Source organism: Antedon bifida, chromosome 3 (assembly GCF_963402885.1).
Source record: "Antedon bifida chromosome 3, ecAntBifi1.1, whole genome shotgun sequence".
Classification (NCBI taxonomy): Eukaryota; Metazoa; Echinodermata; class Crinoidea; order Comatulida; family Antedonidae; genus Antedon; species Antedon bifida.
In genome coordinates this window covers 16,433,657-16,439,561 of record NC_136228.1, presented here as the reverse complement: position 1 = coordinate 16,439,561, position 5,905 = coordinate 16,433,657, and the positions used below count along the sequence as shown (strand labels likewise).

At 29.2% G+C, this 5,905-nt stretch overlaps 3 protein-coding genes across 3 annotated transcripts in view; all 3 read left to right on the top strand.

Annotated features, from left to right (window-relative positions):
• LOC144837847 (uncharacterized) overlaps positions 1 to 5,905 on the top strand; it is a 336,690-nt gene that overhangs the window by 10,183 nt on the left and 320,602 nt on the right. The window lies entirely within an intron of this gene.
• Positions 1 to 5,905, top strand: part of LOC144838177 (uncharacterized) — a 204,084-nt gene that overhangs the window by 163,145 nt on the left and 35,034 nt on the right. The gene's annotated exons all lie outside the window — the stretch shown is intronic.
• LOC144837921 (uncharacterized) overlaps positions 1 to 5,905 on the top strand; it is a 163,034-nt gene that overhangs the window by 149,942 nt on the left and 7,187 nt on the right. The window lies entirely within an intron of this gene.

Here is a 5,905-nt window from a genome sequence, read left to right as displayed (position 1 = left end):
CTGTTCACTTGACACCCTTCAGTGAACACAAGCACAGTAACATAGCTTGGATTTGGCACTTACACATAGTAATTAAAATATTTGAATAAATCAATTTTCATTTAATTTTACTTATTATACTTTACTTTTAAATATATTATTATTATTATTATTGTCTTCTAACAGTCTACGTTTTTTTCTTTTTTCATTATGCATTAAAATTCTTTTTTTATTAGGTATTAGGTAAAAAACGTCTGTATTTCAGTTAAATGATTTTGTTTCCAACTAATTTTTGGTGAAAGCTAATAACTATTATGATACTTTAACATGACCCATTTTTTTCGAAATATTTTTTTAAAATTTTTTTGGAATTAGTCAAAGGGACAATACATCTTTAAATATGGCAAGCCTCAGCTGTCTGAAGTATTCAAAATATTATATTATTATATCACTTTTTTATTATATTATATATTGTATTGTAATGAAATATACGTTTTGCATTATATTACTTAGTTTTAGCGTTATATTATATCTATTTCTAATATATTATGTGAAAAATGTAACAAATTATTGACTTTTTGTATTATATTATTCGGTTTTGCCATTATATTATGAACATTTACTATTATATTATTAATAAAATACATTATATTATAATATAATTGTATTATATTAAACCCATTTACCTTACTTTATAACATACAACATTATTATATTATACGGATTCGTTAGTTATATTATTATTTTGTATGATGTTTATTATACGTCACGGCTCATTTCAGTTCTTCTAACTCTTTCTCTCCCTCCCCCTGTTCACTAGCAATCAGCGGCAGAATCTGAATTGTGTGACTGTTGAAGAATAACTATACTACGTACTAGGCCTAGCCTAGGCCTACTAGGGGATCTAGCCTAGACGTAGCTAGTTAGACAAGTGACCAAGGACCACCGGACAGCTACAACTAATACTACAATACAATAATTCTACTAATGCAATAACTACTACTGCTAATACTTAGGCCTAGCTAGTAGAGTACTAGGTAGGTTAGCTACTACTAGGCTCTAGGGGGGTTAGGGCGTATGTATGATGTTAACTACTAGGCCTAGGCCTACTAGTACTAGCCTAGGCTAGGCCTAGACTTAAGTTGTAGTAGGCTAGGGCCGGGCCTGCTGCCTTAGGCTAGGCTAGGCTACTACTACTACTACTACTACTACTAGGCAGCCAGCCCATGATGGTTACGAGTAAGCCAAAATTTTGGATATAAGTAAACCAAAATTTGGGTACGAGCGAGTTGGCATGGGTACGGGTTGACCTGTATCCTTCTTTCTAGCTAATCGTACTAGGCCTAGGCCTCAAGTAAGTCTACGCTACCCAGTCCGGCTACAATATGGTCTATTTTGTTTTATAGCTTTATTGATAGCTGGGTTCAAATCTGGGTTGGGACGGCTTTTTCTCATTCTAAAACAGAGTTCCTTATCATAATAAAATAATATATGAATTTATTTGTAATAGTACCTAGGCCCTAATTGCCATTGCATTTATTATTATTAATTATATATTATACGGTTACCCCTTAATTATACTATAGTATAATTTCCTTGTTATATTTTACAATATTTTCTTTATAATTCTACAATTTTGTCTTTCCCAGCACAAATGTATCATACTGTATTTGTCCAAGCTACTCCAGCTACATGGTATTGCCTTGAGGCTAAACTACACGGTATACTGGCACTACCATCATTCCTGGCTCGTCAACCTGGACCACATAAGCACAGTTTCAGTTTCAGTTTATTTACCATTTCAATTTCTGAACATAAGAGATGAACAACTTATATGGATGGATAACCATAAGAGCGAAGCTCGTTTACCGGTCACCCGTTAGTGCAGTGACATTACGGACAACATAAAGACAGGACAAAGGTGCAATACATGTGAACACTTGTGTTTGCAACCCCTTGGATAAAATAATATATTTATATAAAGGAGAAAGATAGATATTATAATATTTCTTTTTTATCATACAATACATAGTACCTATTGGTATTATATCTAAAAATACAAAGGCGGCTAACACAGATAGTTCCATATATACAGTACTCTCTTATAAATAGATGTATCTCTCCAATCTACCTAATCTAATAATAGTACTATTAGCATACTACTATACACTTTGTAGACAAGAAGTAAGTTGTATACACCTAGAGGACTTATGGTAGTACAGTCGAACGCCCTCTCACTGGCCCGGTCAACATAATCTATACCTAGATTATTACAGTAATTAAAGTACATTATTACAGAGATTTTTTTTTTTTTTTTGCAGAAATCAAAGTTATGTGTATAGAAAGCAGTACTCGTATTAAAAACTAAGCAGGTTGTACTCTTGAACGCAAACTGGCAGGATATTTCGAATATTTTTTATTGTTGAAATGAATGGAATCCTAACTTCTTTGCAACAACTGGAGACGAAGACATATTATGACCCTTTTATTTAAATTTATTTGAATAGACCTTCATGTAAATTCATTAAAGGCTATATGTTTGTTTTATATTTTAATATGTGATAGTAGAAAATCATTGTGTATAATGAGGACTAAGAATCTGATATTCACTTGCATTCTCATCTTTTAAAAATTTTATTTATAATGCTGGTAATGAGTTTAAAATTTAATTATATTGACTAGTTTTGATAATCATTATGTCCTTATAAATTCATTTATATTTCTTTTGTGTAATATAGTTCATATATTATGTATTGAATAAATTGGTAAGGCCCTATACTGTTATTATTTAAGGAAAGTTTATATACACTTATTTTATGCCTACTTAGTATTAATTGTTTATATAAATATTTTGTCTAATTGCCTTGATTCTTTGTATAGGCCAATGGCATCAATGTTTTTCTCAACGCAAATTAGCCTAATAATGCCACATTTAAACACATGATTCATTGATTTCTGATATTCTGTACTTGAGTATGCATTACTAAAATAACCAAGTAGTTAATATATTTCATTTGTAATGTATGTATAAACATTAAGTTTTTTTTCACATTTTTAAATTTAAAAATTATTACAATACCTACCTTTCTGATATTGTTACTATTGTATAATATATTTTGAGGCAGCAATAAAAAAAAATTAAAACAATTAATTTGACTTATACTGTACTATGTTAGTTCAGGATATGAAATGTGTGTGGGCATCTGGTGTGTTGGAGGTTGGTGGTGTGAGGTGTATATTTGTCACTTTAAGACCTAAATTAGATGTTTTCTGAAGAAAAGAAGTAAGAGGATACGCTTTCAAACAATTCCAAGAAGATTCACACAAAAATAATTACTTTCCAATAAAGTAGTATAACAGTGTATATTACTCATATTCTTGTCGAAAAGTGCCCTCTATAGTTTTCTATTAATTTATTAATAATTATTATTAATTAATGAGTAATATGAACATATTTTTACATTCAATGCTGGAAACTGGTTCTACTCCTAACAAAGTTTCATACCTCCAAATTTCATCAACGTATTCAAAGCACTTCAATATTAAATATCACATTTAACATAAAAAATTCGGGTTTTGGATAGAATTTTGCTTAAAAACATATACAAAAAACATCGATAAAAAATACTTTTCGTATTCAAAAACAGATGATACTTGGTATAAATGTTCACTATAGGTTGCTCTATTCACAGAAACAAAATTGCATTCATGAACGTTTTTTGTTGGTTGTTTTTTCAAAATAGTTATTAGCTTGAAAAAAATGAGTTGGAATTGTATAGTCTTTTATAAGTGTACATTTTGTAAAAACGTAAATTTAAAAAATCAGTGATATGGCTTGATAGTTATTTTTTTTTTGCAATATGGATGGAGCAATCTATATTGAACATTTATACCAAGTATCAAATGTTTTTGAATACGAAAAGTATTTTTTATCGATGTTTTTTGTATATGTTTTTAAGCAAAATTCTATCAAAACCTGGATTTGTAATGTTAAATGTGATATTTATTTAAGTGCTTTGAATACGTTGATGAAATTTGGAGGTATGAAACTTTGTTAGGAGTAGAACCAGTTTCCAGCATTGAATGTTAAAAATATGTTCATATTACTCATTAATTAATAATAATTATTAATAAATTAATAGAAAACTAGAGAGGGCACCTTTCGACAAGAAAATGAATGTTTTTTTATGTGCGTTATTTTTCCGCTCGAGTTTATTCAATGTACTGTAATATACACTGTTATACTATTTTATTGGAAAGTAATTATTTTTGTGTGAATCTTCTTGGAGTTGTTAGAAAGCGTATCCTTTTACTTCTTTTCTTCAGAAAACATCTAATTTAGGTCTTAAAGTGACAAATATACACCTCACACCAGATTCTGCCCACACACACTTCATCTCCTGAACTAACATAGTACAGTATAAGTCAAAATAATTGTTTGTTAAAATTTTTTTTTATTGAAAACAATCTGCCTCAAAAAATATCATACAATAATAGTAACAATATCAGAAAGGTAGGTATTGTAATAATGTTTAAATTTAAAAATGTGAAAAAAAAATGAATGTTTATACATACATTACAAATGAAATATATTAACTACTAGGTTATTTTAGTAATGCATACACAAGTACAGAATATCAGAAATCAATGAATCATGTGTCTAAATGTGGCATTATTAGGCTAATTTGCTTTGAGAAAAACATTGATGCCATTGGCCTATACAAAAAATCAAGGCAATTAGACAAAATATTTATATAAACAATTATACTAATATTGGTAGGCATAAAATAAGTGTATATAAACTTTCCTTAAATAATAACAGTACATGGCCTTACCAATTTATTTAATACATAATATATGAACTATATTACACAAAAGAAATGTAAATGAATTTATAAGGACATAATTATTATCAAAACTAGTCAATATAATTAAATTTTAAACTCATTACCAGCATTATAAATAAAATTTTAAAAAGATGAGAATGCAAGTGAATATCAGATTCTTAGTCCCCATTATACACAATAATTTTCTACTATTAGTATCACATATTAAAATATAAAACAATCATGTAGCCTTTAATGAATTTACATGGAGGTCTATTCAAATAAATTTAAATAAAAGGGTCATAATATGTCTTCGTCTCCAGTTCGTAGAAAATGAAGTTAGGATTCCATTCATTTCAACAATAAAAAATATTCAAAATATCCTGCCAGTTTGTGTTCAAGAGTACAACCTGCTTAGTTTTTAATAAGAGTACTGCTTTCTATACACATAACTTTGATTTCTGCAACAACAAAAAAATCTCTGTAATAATGTACTTTAATTACTGCAATAATCTAGGTATAGATTATGTTGACCGGGCCAGTGAGAGGGCGTTCGACTGTACTACCATAAGTCCTCTAGGTGTATACAACTTACTTCTTGTCTACAAAGTGTATAGTAGTATGCTATTATAGTACTATTATTAGATTAGGTAGTTGGGAGTAGATTGGAGAGATACATCTATTTATAAGAGAGTACTGTATATATGGAACTATCTGTGTTAGTTGCCTTTGTATTTTTAGTTATACTGTAATACCAATAGGTACTGTGTATTGGGGTGCAATTCAACAGTTATGAATAAAAATAGTCCTATGTACTCTGTATGTTGGAGGAAATAAGCATAAGAGCAAGTCTTGACCACAGGGTGTAAGTCAGTCACTATTTTGAATCAGTAGTATGACTTCTTAGGATTTAATTAATTTTAAAATTATCATTGTATGATCGAAAAGAAATATTATAATATCTAACTTTCTCCTTTATATAAATATATTATTTTATCCAAGGGGTTGCAAACACAAGTGTTCACATGTATTGCACCTTTGTCCTGTCTTTATGTTGTCCGTAATGTTACTGCACTAACGGGTGACCGGTAAACGAGCTT